At 47.7% G+C, this 15,773-nt stretch overlaps 1 protein-coding gene across 6 annotated transcripts in view; it reads left to right on the top strand.

Moving 5' to 3' along the window:
• The first annotated feature begins 3,031 nt into the window (after nucleotides 1-3,031).
• Nucleotides 3,032-15,773, top strand: part of GATAD2A (GATA zinc finger domain containing 2A) — a 99,639-nt gene continuing 86,897 nt past the window's right edge. For 4 of the 6 annotated variants that reach the window (XM_082622148.1, XM_082622143.1, XM_082622147.1 and 1 more), the window contains exon 1: nucleotides 3,243-3,338. The gene's annotated coding sequence lies outside the window, so the exon portion shown is untranslated. Of the gene's footprint in view, nucleotides 3,339-15,773 lie in introns of all 6 variants that reach the window. The other 2 variants (XM_082622144.1, XM_082622152.1) reach the window with 2 other exon arrangements.

The raw sequence follows: 15,773 nt of genomic DNA, 5'->3' as shown, positions 1-15,773 counted from the left end.
TGGGTCCGGGCTGAGCTCACTCAGGGAGTCAGGCCCCACAGGGCTCTCTGCCAATCTCCCATCACTCTGACTCTCAGAATTTATTTTTTACTTTTCTTCCAGGAATGTCAGCCCACTTGTAACAATAACAATAATCCTTTCTACACAGGAACACTGCTTCAAGGTTTATGAAGCACCATCACATCCATTACCTCAATTTTTTAAAAAAATAAATTTATTTATTTATATTTTTGGCTGCATCGGGTCTTTGGTGCTGCACACGGGTTTTCTCTAGTTGCGGCAAATGGGGGCTACTCTTCGTTGCGGTGCACAGGCTTCTCATCGCGGTGGCTTCTCTTGTTGTGGAGCACGGGCTCTAGGCGCGTGGGCTTCAGTAGTTGTGGCACGCGGGCTCAGTAGTTTTGGCTCACGGGCTCTAGAGCGCAGGCTCAGTAGTTGTGGCACAAAGGCTTAGTTACTCTGTGGCATGGGAGATCTTCCTGGACCAGGGCTCGAACCCGTGTCCCCTGCATTGGCAGGCGGATTCTTAACCACTGCACCACCAGGGAAGCCCACATCCATTATTTCATTTAATCACTTCCTCCTCTACAATCCTACAACATCTTCTGGGTATCTCTTTAGTATAACAGTCTGCCTTGTCTAATAGGCTTATTTCCCTTTATTGTGTTCATCTTGGTTCACAAGTTCCATCCTATAATTCAGGTATCTCAGCATCTTGCACACTTCTGTGCACAAAGTGGGGGGAGATAAAAGTTTGCCATATTGAATCCTCAGAGAGTTGTGGCTCTTTCTCATTGCTGCCTTCTTCACCCCTTCAATTCAATGGATGTCTGGTTGCCTGTGAAGGGTATAACTGGGTTCTTCGGGGATAAATCATGGGAGGAGTTCAGACCAGCTGGGGGAAGACAGAGGTGAAGTCCTCTGATGCCTGGTAGGCCATGGTGGATGCTACAGCAGAGTTTGGTGACTACTTAGTTTTGTCTTGGGACAGGTGGGAAGCAGGACTGCTTCTTGGAACGGCCCCACTCAGAGAAGAAAAGTGGCACTGAAGAGCCCGACAGGGGACAGAATTAGGAAAAGCCACGGATTTGACCCTTGGGAAAGAGTGGACAGCTGCTTGGAAAAATTCTCCTCAAAACAAACAAACAAAAAACAAAAACAAGGAAGGAGAGCTAAATGGGTAACTTTTCTGGGGCACAGGAGTCGAATGGTTGCCGTTCTTAGGAAAAGAGGAACTCTTCCTGCAACACTCAAACACTGCTTAGAAAAAGCGCAGGGAGCTAACTCCCTGGCAGTTCTTGACTAAGAAGGGTGAGGGGCCATCAGTTTCCTGAAATGCCTCTCTGGAGAGAGGAGAGGTGCTTTAAGTCCCAAATTTCTCCTCTGGTTGGAGAAGGGACATGCAACTTAGAAATTTCCCAAGTTATCTTTCGAAATGAAGGCTAGGGCTTCCCTGGTGGCGCAGTGGTTAAGAATCCGCCTGCCAGGGCTTCCCTGGTGGCGCAGTGGTTGAGAGTCCGCCTGCCGATTCAGGGGACACGGGTTCATGCCCCGGTCCGGGAAGATCCCCCATGCCGCGGAGCGGCTGGGCCCGTGAGCCATGGCTGCTGAGCCTGCGCGTCTGGAGCCTGTGCTCCGCAACGGGAGAGGCCACAACAGTGAGAGGCCCGCGTACCGCAAAAAAAAAAAAAAAAAAAAGAATCTGGCTGCCAATACAGGGGACATGGGCTTGAGCCCTGATGGGGGAAGATCCCACATGTCGCGGAGCAACTAAGCCCGTGCGCCGCCACTACTGAGCCTGCGCTCTAGAGCCCGCGAGCCACAACTACTGACCCTGTGAAGCTCACGCTCCTAGAGCCCGTGCTCTGCAACAAGAGAAGCCACCGCAGTGAGAAGCCTGTGCACTCTTAAGGAAGAGAAGCCCCTGCTAGCTGCAACTAGAGAAAGCCCACGCAGCAAGGAAGACCCAACGCAACCAAAAAAAAAAGAAACATAGGCAGGGGACATGCAGCCCCCACTGCCCCCCAGATCAGGGAGGAAGAAGGCCAGTGGCTCCCACTAGTGCTCAGAACACAGGCAGGGTATGTTCTCTAAATACTCTCCAGGAAAGGCAGTGGACTCTGAGCTCCCCAAATTCTCCTTAGCAAAGCGGACAGGGTCCCGAATCCCGTCAAGTCTTCTTTGAACTTAGAGCGGGGGTGGGGCGTGGTCCCGAATGTACAAAATCATTCTTTTCCTGGCAATTCTCAGAAAAGTGGGCAGGGCAAGAACAGCTAAAACTTTTCTCAGACGAGGGGTCAGGGGCAAGAGTCCTCAAGGTTTTCCTTAGAACGGGGGCCGGAGGCAAGAAACCCAAGATTCTCCTCAGAAGAGAGTCGAACCCGTGACTCTAGTCAGAAGAGAGCCCAGGGCCAACGAAACCCCTCGGAAACAAGGCCGCGCCACAGCTCGCCCAGTGTCCTTACAGCGCGCCTCATGCGGCCCCGCCCACTGCCCGGCGTAACCGCCCCACGCCCGCCGGGCCCAGGCCACCTCCGGTGCATTGTGGGTGGGGCGCCCCTGCTGAGCACTGCGGGGAACCCCCTGCCCATCCAGTTGTTGGCCGCCGGGCAGCCCGGCGTAACCCCCCGCCAGTGTCCGAGCGAGCCGGCCAAGGATTAACGTGTCCTCATGCCCCACCCCTCGCGGTGTTCCTGCCCTGAAGCTAAAGCCCCACCCCCGCAGCACCCTGACTGGACCTGAGGCCCGCTGCACTCTCCCATTGGCAGGCCGCCTGTCAGTCACCTCGTCCCGCCTCCTTGGGCCCGCCCAGGCCCCCAGCGCGATTCCGAGGGCCAGCCGGCCAGCACGCTCATTGGCCGCCGGGTGCTGTCCGTCATGAGTTTGGCCTCGCCCTCTTCTGGGCGAGGATCCCGGGAACCCTGGCTGGACCTCATTGGCCGGCGGTGCCGCCACTCAGTGAGACGCGCCTCAACCCGGAAGTGTGAGAGGCGAAATCTGCCTAGCAACCGGGGAAGCCGGGCTGCGAAGCGGGCAATTTCAGTGTGAGACGGAGCGGCGAGACCGAGCGGCGGCTTCTAGAGCTGTGCGGCGGCTCCTCCCGCCCGGGGTCAGCGCCCCAGCGCGCGCACGCGCACCCCCGCCGCCCGAACGCGCTCCGCGCCACCCGCTCAGTCAGTCCGTCGACAGTCCGTCGTCCTGTCGCCGCGCCGCCGCCGCCGCCGCTGGCGCCACCTGAAGGAGCTGCCGCCGCGGGACCCGAGAGGACTGGATACGACCCTGCCACCCGAGGCCGCCCAGGGCCCAGCAGTCGCCCGCAGAGGCGCCGAGCAACTTCGGTGAGTGAGGGGCGGGCGCCGCTGGTGGCGGGTCCCGGGCTTCCGGTGTCCCGGGCTTCTCTGAGGCTTCCGCTTCTCTGAGGGGGCCGCTTCCATGCGTGGACCCCCTTGTCTGAGGAGACCTTCCCTAAGGGACCCCGCCTCTCTGATAGGAGCCTCCCTTCCCTGAGGGTGCCCCATCTCTTTGAGGGACCGCCTGCCTCCCTGAGGGGCGCCTTCTCCGAGGGCCCCCGCCTCTTTGAAACTACCCCTCCCAACTTCTCTAAGGGGACCCCTGCTTCTCCGAGGGATTGCTTTTTGAGGGATCCCCTGCGTTTCTGGGACCCCCATGTCTTGCCTGAGGGACCCCCACTTCTCTCAGGGAGACATTCCTGCTTCTAGGCACCCTTCCCCTCACTTCTCTGGGGGACCCCCACCTCTGCGAGGAGATCCCTGCTTCTCTGAGCTGTTGTCCCACTGTTCTGTGTTCCTTTTTGGCCCTTGCCTTTTTAAGGTGTCCCCCACTTTTCACAGGTTTCCCTTCCCCCCTACCTTTCTGCATTGCTCTCCCTGCTTCCCTGTCCCCACTTCTTTGGGTGACTTCCTCCTTTTCCCAAGTGTCCCCCAACTAATCTGAGGTGTTCCTGCTTCTGTCGGAATCCTTGTTGGAGGTGTTCCCCACTTTTCTGATTTGACCCCACTTTTGATGGGACCCGCTACTTTTTGATGAGTACCTCCATTTTACTGAGGGGGCCCACTACTCTGAAATGCCCATACGTCTGACTGGATCCTTATTTACTTGAGGAAATGTTCCCAACTTTTCCAAAAAAGTTTCCATTCTGGGGGGGTCTCCTACTAATCTGTGGATGCTGCAGTGTTCGGAGCGGTCCCTGGCTTCTCCAGAGGTCCTCCCCCTAATACGAGATGTCCCACTTCTGTTAGGCTTCTCACATCTCTGAAATGTGCCTGCACTCTTTCAAGATACCTCCTCTCTGATGGAGGACACAGTGGATTTCTTCACTTCTCTAAAGGGTCCCCCTGAATTCCCACGGGTTCCCCTTCCACTTGCCTGAGGACATGCCCCCTTTCCTGAGGTTTCCCTCCTGATTTGCTAAGGGAGAAACTCTTCCCTCATTTTTCCTTCGAGCCCCCAACTTCAGGGTTCCCGTATTTCTGTTTGTGGTACCCACTTCTCTCTACTCTGGAAGGACAGATCAGAAATATACCCCTCCCATCTTCAGTCTTCTTTCTTGCCAGATTAGGGGTATTCTCTGAACTTTTACCTCAGCTTCCAGGGGACCTGGAGGAATTTGTGATTGGAAGGGAAATTGGGAGACAGGCAAAAAAAATGCTGTTTTCTCTCATCCTTTAGGACCTGCTAGATTTGGGGGAGCAGGAGCTGTTGTCGAAGGACAGTCTTGGTTGCTCCATTTTTGAGTCATGGGGCCACCACAGTGTTGTCAGTCCAGTGTAGAGGCAGGAGGGACAGGGCTGGAGCATTGTACCCCATTATCACACTTTGAAGTTGTGGGACTGACCCACTTCCTGTCCCATCCCTCAGTCCTCCCTCTGCATAGTATAACTCACCCCCCCCCCCAGAAAAAAACAAAGGAGAAGAAAAACGCTCTTTCAGGTCTTCCAGCTGTGTTTTCTCTCCCTAGGCCCTCTGATTTACCCCTTGATCCCCAGTGGATCCTCAGTCTGTGGGCCACTCGGGTTTGAAAGGCAGAGCAAGAAGCAGGAAATGGGTCACCTTAGATCCAGGAAGGGTGGAAGGGAGGCAAGGAACAGGGGATTTGAATTCATTTCTCTAAGTTTTAGGTGACTTCAGCTTGTCCCAAAGGAAGTTTTTACGTGGCTTTTACAAATCTTATGTGTACCTTTTTTTTTTTAATGGCCCACCCTGGATTCCAAGTTCACTACAGTAGCTAATTTTATCTGTTTTGCCAAACGCAGAGCTCGCTGGAGCCCAAGTAGATGAATGCTGGCATTGAGAGATGGTCCAAAGGACAGGAATGAACTCAGTTTGAAACCTGAGTAACTTGTAACCACTTCGTGTCCATGCACAAGTCTCGGGCTAAAAATGTGGGGAAAATATTCCTGAAGTGGAGTTCTGAAATATAGGCTGAACTTGGTTGGTTTTAGCATTTCAACCAGTTCTTCCCTCTGACTCTGCTAGAACTGCAGTTCACTTTACAGTTTGACTTAAGACTGTCTCTCTCCTGTTCATTTCCATCTGGGTCTTGCTTAATTTGAGTCCTTTGTGAAGACTCCTGCCGAGGCTATAATTTGAGTTCTAAATCTGTCGGTGGACCATGTGGACACAAGTTTCAACTCGAGCTATTTTCTTCTGTGGAGCAGCGCTTGGAGAGTTTCCTGGGCCCTCCGCTCCTGGGGTAGTCAAGTCCAGGCAGGAAGCTGCTACAGACCTGGTTGCTCCCCTACTGCCTCTTCCTGGTCAGCTTGCCCTGAGGGGAAGAGGAAATGTGGTGGGGAGCTCAGGGCTTCAGGTGTCCTGAGACAGGGCAGAGAAGTGCTGGCACATGTTTATTATTTGAAAATGAACCCCACAGGACCAGCAAGGTGAGGTGTTAGGGAAGAGGGAGCTTTGAAGTCAGAAGGACCTGATTCAGATTCTGGGTCTGTCCTTCCTAGCTGTGTGGCCTTGGATAAGTTATGGCACAAGATCAGCACGTTACTAAATATTTGAGGGGGGCACATCTCTGTGAATGGGTGTAAAGGCGCCTACAAATGGGAAGTGCTTCCTAGATGTGTGAATAAATGAATCTGAGATAACAAACAGGAGGCAGCCAGCACAGCGCCTAGCACATGGTTGGTGTGCAATAAAGGTTGGTTGTTGTGCTCAGGAGATTATGGTTCTGGTCTGGACTCCCAGACAGGAAGCACTTGACATTTTGCCAAGGCCAAATATGCCCGCGGAGCAAAGAGAAAGAAACTCGGAGTGTCTCTTGCAAAACCCACTGCCCACCTGGGTTTAGTAGCGTTTTTCTGTGTTCAGATAGCAGATGTGAGATGGATTTGCTGTGTGACAGGGGTTTGTGTTTGCCTTGGCCTTGCTTTCTCCCTCTGTAAAATGGGGTAATTTGTGAGTTAAGGCCATGGAGATGTATTACTATAATTAGACCACAGGCGAGATAGAAGATTATTACGAGCTTGAATTGTGGGAAGAAAAAGAAGGTGAACCATAAAGGATCACGGCCATATTTTGGGACTGCTTGACTGAGTGATATGCAGCAGTTACCTGATGAGTGATCTCTTCTTACACGTTAGAACCTTGGAAGAAGAACCGTTCTTTTAGGGTAATGGATCAGATTTGGGGACAAAAGACTGGAAAAGTGATGTACAAAGGCATTTATTGCCACACAATAATAGTACATTGAGTGTGTGGCTTAGTGCCCATGAGGAGATCAGGATTCACCTTGAGTTTTCAAGGATTCAGAGAGCTGTGAAGATGCTAACTCAGACTCTGGGGATGGAGGCTGGGGTGGGCAGGACACTTTTTTTTTTTTTTGAGAGGGTTTTGTCTTAGCAATTAGTGAAAGCCTTAAAATCATGGCTGGTGAGTTGGGCCCAGCCTTTTTCACTTATTCATGTGGGGACAGATGGCACTTGCCCTTGATAGCTAAAACCCGGGTTGTGGGTGAATAGTGGGTGAAAAATCTGAGCTAGGCCCCCACTGCACTGCTTCCAAGTTTGAAGAAAAGGGTTTTTCCCCCTCTCTTGAAATATCCCCTTTCCTTCCCTCTGCCCCCATCCCCCCCCACACACAGAGTGAATTTACTATTGAAGCCAAGAAATATCTGCCAGTCTTAAATTTCTCTTAATTCTTTTAAGGACATTTATTCCATTATATGGGAAAGGAGCAAAGTTTATTATTTTTAAAATATAAAACATACGGTAAACAACTTTAAGGGGATTATTATCCCTTTTGAAATTATGATGTCCCTTGTGTGCCACAGACTTCACTCTGGTGGTTGGTGGTGCCACCACCAAATCCCTTTTACCTAACGGGAAGTTTTTTAAACTTTTTTTTGAATTGAAAGATCCTTACAGCAATAAAAACCCTCGGATAGTTAGAAACGATGTTGATCTAGGTACGTTTATTAGATGTAATGTAACGTGGTTATCCATTGGTGGGCAGCTCTAAAAGGTATGTGGGTCCCAACACTGCCCAGCTTCTAACTGGACAATAAACTGTTGATTTATGTAACTGAAATAGCTGGGGAAGTCAGGGTTTCCTTCCTGTTGGAGACAGCACTGGGGGCATTAAATCCCTGTGGGATTTTGATGATAAGAGAGAAGTTGACCTCCTTCGGAATTGGGGAATAACTACTGAATGGAGTCGTTCCATCCAAATGAATGGATGTTGTTATTTTGAATTTCTAGTATTAATTTTGGCTTTATCCTCTCTGCAGCCTGGCTGCCTTTGTTTACACTGGTGCATTGTTTGAATATGAATTTATCCCTCCAAACTGGCCTATAAGGGACGTTTAAACACTCAAGTAAGGGCTTAACTTGGCACAAGTTTTCCTGTGTGGCCATAAGGTAGGATTTTTTTGTTTTTTTGTTTTTTAATGCAACTAAAATTGGATTGAAAAATAGAAAGTGTTAGATTTTCTGGCTCATATAACTTCCTATGCCAGCAAATAATTCAGCAATAAATGTGTGCCAGTGATGTGCTAGGCACACCATGCTGGGTGCTGGGGGCCTAGCAGTGAGCTGGGCCCCCAGGGACAGATGCAGTCAGCCTTCAAGGATCTTACATCCCAGTCACAGACAAGTAAACAAATGAATGAAAGAATATCTCAGGGCTTCTTTGGGCATATTCCTGGATGTTGGGAGCTTGGGGTGGAGTTTCTTGGAGGTTTGGAAGTGAAACCTTACTACCCTTCTAATTTCCTCACTGGACTCCTTTCTTCTGTTTCCTCCCTCTGAAAGGAAGCAGAAATTATGGTGTTTTCCCAGTTGATTGTTGGCTTTTGGCACTAGTTGATCCAGGATGACTGTGGCTGTAGTCTTGGAGAAACAAAAGAGAGTCTGGAATGGTTATTGCCAGGAGCATTTTCAGCTTTACTTTTCTTGAAGTTGGTAGCAGTGTGTTTTTGGAATCCTGTGACATTTCTTCATGGCAGTGCATATTATGCAAAGAGATAAACAGCTATTAAAGCCCTTCTCGCCTTGTTTTAAATCTTAAAAAAAAAAAATTAGACAAGGGTGCTGCTTGGCTGTTGTTTATGGCATAGGAAAAGTGAGATTTCAAATAGGTGGACTGCTTTGTCATGTATTAGTAGGTTCTTGGTGCACAGAGTTCCCTCTGCCCTAGGGTTCCCTCTTGTATTGGGACTGGGGAAGCACTATTTTGATCTTCCTGTGTTGTGGCCCAGATTTGATGTTAGTCTACATAGATCAATTATGTGACAGGTGCTTTTCTTAAGTAGGTGTATTTGTGAGGGGTGGAGCCAGAGAGCCGGGGTGGATACTCATTCAGGGCCCAGGGCCCAGCAGGGGAGAGAGAGCATATTACAAGGAAAGTTTCTGGTAGTCTGTGTTCTTTTCCTTTCCCTTCACCCAAGTACTGACTCATGAGGTGAAGAGGAAGGCCCAGGCCGGAAGTGGGCGTGGACAAGCAATGCAACTGTGCACATGACCAGACTCCCACCTCTGGGCTGTGTTGCCCTTGGGAAGTGGATGCTTGCTCTCTCTTCATTTCCTGTTCCCCACACTCCAGGCTGAGTTCTTGGGCTCCAATTTGAGCGTAGAAAACATGTTCAGGTTATCACTTTTTTCTCAGTAAGCTGCTTTGTCAGAACTGGGAGCCACCAGTGGACCTGCCCCTAGCAGTTCTAGGGGCTCAGCTAATGTACCCACAAACTCAGGACTATCTGGCAGGGTGGTTAACAGGATGGTTTCCTATTGCATTATCACAATGTTCCCTGCAGGAGCTTGCCTGCCAAAGGCTGCTCTGGAGATGTGTATAGAACTAAAGGAAGCAGACAGTAGATAGATCCTTCTGCAAGAGTGTGCTCTTGGAGAATTGTTTGCTGTTCTTTGTCTTTGTTGCTTTGTAAAAGTGCCCTGTGTGCAGTAGAAACTTTGGAGTCAGAAAGCCAGGTTCTGCCGCTTGCTGGCTCTGTGACCTCAGGAAGGTGGCCTAATTGCAAGTGGCCTAACCTCTTTGAGCCTCAGTTTCTTCATTTGTTGGGTGGGGATGGTAAGCATGAAGCAAGCAGCTGGATTGTTGTAGGTGCCTAGTAAAGGTGGTTGTTAGCAGAATCATACCAAGGCTGACTATTCCTCTTGAGGTTGGCACCCAAGTTTGGATAGCTATCTATGGCAGTTAATACTGCCCAAGAGCAAACCAGTCCACGTTGGGGCCACAGGCTGCTGTGTATGACTGTGGGCTGATGATCTAGAGGTTCCTGGATTGGCTGATTTTTGACAGTGGGTTCCCTTAGTTCATCATAGCCTTTACACTGCTGCCGCCGCCGCCACCACCACCTCACCTTGGTGTACCATATGGACTTGCAGTGCCTCCTGAAGCGTGACAGGGTAACTAGGGAAAAGGCTCAAACCTACACTCTATGTGGCTGTAGTATGTTGTAGGAAAAGCCTTACTTTTGAGTGTGATGGAAATATTCATTTAACTTGCTAAGGGTCGGGCACCTGGCTGGACACAGGAGCTCATATGCTACTAGGAAAAAACAAGTGCATGAAACTGATAACTGCAGTAAAATGCTGCAGTTGGATTGCGGAAGGAGAGCCTGCAAAGGAAGGGGCGATGGGGAGAGCTACTTTTTAGGTGGCTACTCATTCCCAGGAGAGGAACAGCATGGGCACCGTCAGGGACCTGGAGGTAAAGAAACAGCACCGTCAGGGACCTGGAGGTAAAGAAACAATCTGGTGAGTTCCGTTGACCTGAGGAGGTTATGCTCACCTAAAAATCAGAGTTTGAACTGAGCACCTTTGGTAAGAAAAGCTCAAAGTTACCTTCAAAGGTAGAGAGTCTTATAAAATGTGCCATAGTAGGATTCAAGATTGAACTCTAAAATAATATTTAAATTGAGCTCTGAATAAGTATTTTCAATCAGAAACCAATGATGGCCAGTGAAATCAGACCACGCAGACTCTATTTATAATAGTATGCAGTCTACGTGGAGTTTCAGGAGGACAGATAATGGGGGCTGCTTCTGAATTTTTTTCCTTTGAGAATTGTCATTTAAGCTGATCTAAAACTCTTAACACAGCAGAACAGTTTTTTGTTTTTGTTTTTGTTTTTGGCTGTGTTGGGTCTTCGTTGCTGCGCACAGGCTTTCTTTCTCTTCGCTCTCTGTGGCAAGTGGGGGCTACTCTTCGTTGCAGTGCATGGGCTTCTCATTGCGGTGGCTTCTCTTGTTGCAGAGCACGGGCTCTAGGCGCGTGGGCTTCAGTAGTTGCAGCACGTGGGCTCAGTAGTTGTGGTGCATGGGCTTAGTTGCTCCACGGCATATGGGATCTTCCCGGGCCAGGGATTGAACCCGTGTCCCCTGCATTGGCAGGCAGATTCTTAACCACTGCGCCACTAGGGAAGTCCCCCAGAACAGTTTTTTAACTTGCATGACATTTTCAAGGTTTAGGCTTTATATTTATAAAGCTTTAAACTTTATACTTAACCTCTTAAAGTATCTCTATTGAAGGTTGATTTTTGACCCAAATTTGAAAAAAAGATTTTACTGCTCCCAAACCAGGAGTTGGTAAAATTATAGGCCTGACTAGGTCAACATGCAAGAGGACATGGTGTTTGTTATCAAGCTGTGAAGGAGAAAACTAGAAAGACCCGCCTCCAGAATTTCCTATAGTGAAATGCTGGGCACCAGTGAAGGGGAGTATTCATCCTATTAGGAAAACTTTGGGGAGGAATGTTTTCCTCTTTCCTATGTTAGGTTGGAAGATCTGCCATTTAATAACTGGGGAGGGGGATGTGAACTGGATACCAAGTTTTTAAAACATGTTTTTCTTCATGTCTAAACCAAGGATGTTTATTAGCAGGCCACTGATGTGACTAATACTCTTTCTTTGTTAAGCAGGTTTGAATATGTTGATCTCTAGACTTAAGACTGTCATGTAGCATTTTTTTTTTCTGGTAGTTTTCTGATTTTTTTCCTGTTAATTCTTTAATTCACAGAAAACATGGTTCACTTACTAACTTTTCAAAGACTTAAAATTGACCTAAATTAGATATGCATATTTTTTTTTTTGTAAGCCATATATAGATACAAAAGAGATATTCCTTGCCAACTGGTGACACATGCAGATGAAGACAGAGTGGGAGATACACTTCCGGTTCACAATGATACTTCTGAGCAGTTTGTATTTAACCCTTTAGGGAAGCATTTGTGCTCAGAGCCCTGTAACAGTGGGATATCGTCAGGGCCACACAGAGACTAACTGCAGATGGAGCCTGAACTCCATGTTGCATCGACACTAAGCATTCAGAATTATGGTTAGAAACGATACTCAAAACAAACACATGTTGACAAAGTGGCTCATCTCTAGAGAGCTGTGCTTCAGAGAGCTTTTCTGCATACACGACAGGGATGGGGCAGATGGGTGCTTATCTGTCTCCCACAAACTCCTAATCTAGTGTAAAAGTGTTGTGATTTAAAAAGTGACATTTGTTGTAGAAGCTGTAATGTGTTGGGAGTATTGTATTTTTCATAAAGCATAGTCCCTTTAACTATTTTCTGGTCCTTGAAAAAAGTACCAAAAATATCAAAGTACTAGGGAAATCAAATTCACATAGAAATGAATCTTTTCCTTTCCTTTCCCAACCAATTGCTTTGCAATCTCACCATCTGAGAGTGAATATGGGGTGAAATAAGAAACTTTAAAATAATCCTCTTAGAGATTGTGGTTATATTGTCCCTAAACTCAATGAAAATACTTTTAGACTTTAGAGTACTAAAAATGCAAAGTGTGGAAAGTAGTGCTCTTTTTCATAAAGGTACTTTTTTTTTTAAACTTGGTACGCTTTTGTAAATTACTTAATTAATTTATATTTTAAAATTTTGGCTGCACTGGGTCTTTGTTGCTGTATGCGGGCTTTCTCTAGCTGCGGTGAGCGGGGACTACTCTTTGTTGTGGTGCGCGGGCTTCTCATTGCGGTGGCTTCTCTTGTTGAGGAGCACGGGCTCTAGGCGCATGGGCTTCAGCAGTTGTGGCTCGTGAGCTCTAGAGCGCAGGCTCAGTAGTTGTGGCGCACAGGCCCAGTTGCTCCGCGGCACGTGGGATCTTCCCGGGCCAGCGCTCGAACCCATGTCCCCTGCATTAGCATGCGGATTCTTAACCACTGTGCCACCAGGGAAGTCCGAAACTTGGTACACTTTTGAATGAACAACCTGTTTATTCTTTGGAAAGCTTCTCAGAAAACAAGAGGGAGCCTAGTGTCACTGTTTGATAGCAGTAATCTAAAAATTGCTTAAAGTCTACATAACTAGGTCTGCTTAGCTTGTGAATTGAAGTAAGTGGTTGACAGTTCATTCCGTGTTCTGAGAGAGAAAGCCACCTAGAAAGTTTAAAGGTTCATGAATCCATCCCTTTGCAGCCCTGTCTGCCCCAAAGCCCTCACACTCCAGGAGTAGCCAGCTCTGGCCCTTGCTTCTGCTGTGCTGGATGCTTGGGATGCTCATCCATTAAGAGCTAGCTCAAATGTCACATCCATAAAGATCTCCCAGACCCCTCTCCAGGGAGGGGAGCAGGCTCTTCCTTTGTGATTCCTGTCTTTTCTATGAATGCATTTTCTGCATTGAAAGCATTCTATGTCTTTCTGTGCCACCAGCCTATGAACTTCTGGAGCTGGTGCCTACAGGCTCCCCAGCCTACAAAACCCTTGTGATGAGTGGTCTCTTAGATGGTTCTTGTTGACCAGTGTTTATCATGTAAGACATCTTACATTTTGTCCACCAGGAACTTTAAAGACATTTTCTGATTAAAACCCCAAAAGTACAATACCTTAAACATTTAGTAGGTGATGCTACTCCTTTTCAGTCGGTTTCACACTATTGTTGAGCCTTTGACCAATTTCTACTGTATAAAAGAGGACACGAACATGGAATTTGGCCCAAATTTCTTTTCTTCAGTCCCTTTGTTGTACAGGAATTAGCTCAGATGGTTTTTGGAAGTTTACCTAATAGTACATTAGAAAGATAATTAGAATATTTCTGCAGTGGTTAGGGTGGAAGGAGGCTTGGCTATTATTAGCAAGGATCTGGTCTGAAGGATATGAAGTGAATTCGGCAGAAATTTTTGTTTAACTTAATAACAGAAGTGTTTTTAGAGTATCATGTTAACTGGTACCCATAACTATTAATTGACTGCCTTGTTCTTAGGGCAGAGGGGAAAAACTTCAGGAGAAACATGGTTCTAGCCCTAGTTGTCTTTTAAATTAGGGTTTCTTCAGTTTTAGAATGGCATCTGAAGGTGATTGCATCATATTTCATAATCACCCAGCTGAACTATTTGCTGTTTAGTCCAGTACTATAGGCACAAGGTCTTTAGGCCAAGCAGTCTCAGCATTCACCTGCCTGAGCATCTGGGACCCCAAACAGGTCTGGATTCACTATCGCTTTTTCCATCTACACACTTGGCCCTCTCTTCCTATCACAGAAATAAACTCTATTTCACCCTTTCCCAGCTGGAGAAGTTGGCACTGTCCCCTGGAGCAGCCCACCTGTCACCAGTGTACACCTCAGTCCATAGGGGTGTGTCATTAATATGTCACAGCTGATACCTCCCTCTTTTTTTTTTTCATAAATTTATTTATTTATGTTTGGCTGCGTTGGGTCTTCATTGCTACACGTGGGCTTTCTCTAGTTGCGGCGAGCGGGGGCTTCTCTTGTTGCGGAGCGCGGGCTTCTCTTGTTGCAGTGCGCGGGCTTCTCACTGTGGTGGCTTCTCTTGTTGCAGAGCATGGGCTCTAGGGGAGCTGGCTTCAGTAGTTGTGGCGCGCGGGCTCAGTAGTCGTGGCTCGCGGGCTCCAGAGCGCAGGCTCAGTAGTTGTGGCACACGGGCTTAGTTGCTCTGCGGCATGTGGGATCTTCCTGGACCAGGGCTCGAACCCGTGTCCCCTGCATTGGCAGGCGGATTCTTAACCACTGTGCCACCAGGGAAGTCCCATGCCTCCCTCTTTAAAACAGGATGGTTGTCACCTTGGTGACTCGTACAGGGTTTGCCAGCTCAGATTCTGGAATCCCTGTGTCAATCTCAAGTCTTGGGTCTCCCACCTGACCACACTTTGCTCTGTTTATAGTTAAGTTGGCATTAATCAAGACCCAGGTGAGGAGCAGTGAGGTAATATTTTGCTTATATTGCTTTAATATACATCATCTGATTAATCGTCGAGTAAAGCAGTTCTCAAAATAAACAGCTGCCGAATTAGAGTGAAAATCATTTGCTTTAAACTATCTTTGCATATGGGATTAGGGAGTTTCCTGCATTCCTATACCAGGTCACCTGTTTGAGAATAAACTATTTTTGTTTGGTTTTTGAATTTGAACATTTGAATTTCTTTGTAGCAAAGCAAATTGCTGACAAGTCAGGGAAGGTGTTTGGGGGACAACAACTTGTATTTTGTATCATTTTTAGTTTAAGGAATGCTTCTCTTTTGGCCCTGGGGAAGTTGTGCCAGACATTGGCATTAAGCCCTTGGAAGACTTTGGGGGTAGGATTGATTGGGGGTGGAATCAACAATAAAAAGTTGCCAATTAGCTGTGGAACTCAACACAATTAAAATGGGCTTTTTTAAAACTTCTTATTGGGGTGGGGGCACATAGCAGAAAATTTTATTTGTAAAACTTATTCTACATTAAGTGTTTTTAAGGTTTGGGGTCAAGACCAACTGTGGGTTGGAATTACATTGATTCTTTTTAAAAAATGAAATAGAAAATATCAGTACATTGCAAGGTATGTTTGGTGAAACTTTTGTTTCACTTGTATTAGGATATGTTATCTAGGTGTCTCATCATGAATTATTTGTTTTAACGCTGTAAAAAGAACATGGAAAGGGCCTTTTTTGGTGATTCTTCAGAACCTAATCTTGATATTGAGAGCTTCTTGTGATACTAGATATTTTATTTTCCCTATTAAAACTGTGTTTGTTTTATGTAGTTGAACATCTCCAAAGCCCATCCTCTCTCAGGTTAGACTGTTTCCCGTGTTTCCTCCAAGTCACTGGAGAGGGAAGGGTGCAGATTTGCTTTCTTGGGGGGTTTCACCTTCTCCCAGAGGCACGGGGGCAGATTGGGAGGTAACTGGAGAGGGAGAGCAGTCATCCCTGAAGTGTCTTTGAAGTGGGTGGGTCTGGAGCTTGCTTTGTAGAACTCTCTTTACTGCGCTGGAAGAATTACGGTTTCGCCGCTCCCCTGGAGGGGAACTTCTGTGTGACGACCCCGCGGGGGTGGC

The sequence above is a fragment of the Mesoplodon mirus genome (assembly GCF_964341445.2).
Source record: "Mesoplodon mirus genome assembly, chromosome: 5".
In the NCBI taxonomy this organism is placed as follows: Eukaryota; Metazoa; Chordata; class Mammalia; order Artiodactyla; family Ziphiidae; genus Mesoplodon; species Mesoplodon mirus.
The sequence above is the reverse complement of the archived record's forward strand: the minus strand, read 5'-3'. Positions and strand labels throughout refer to the sequence as shown.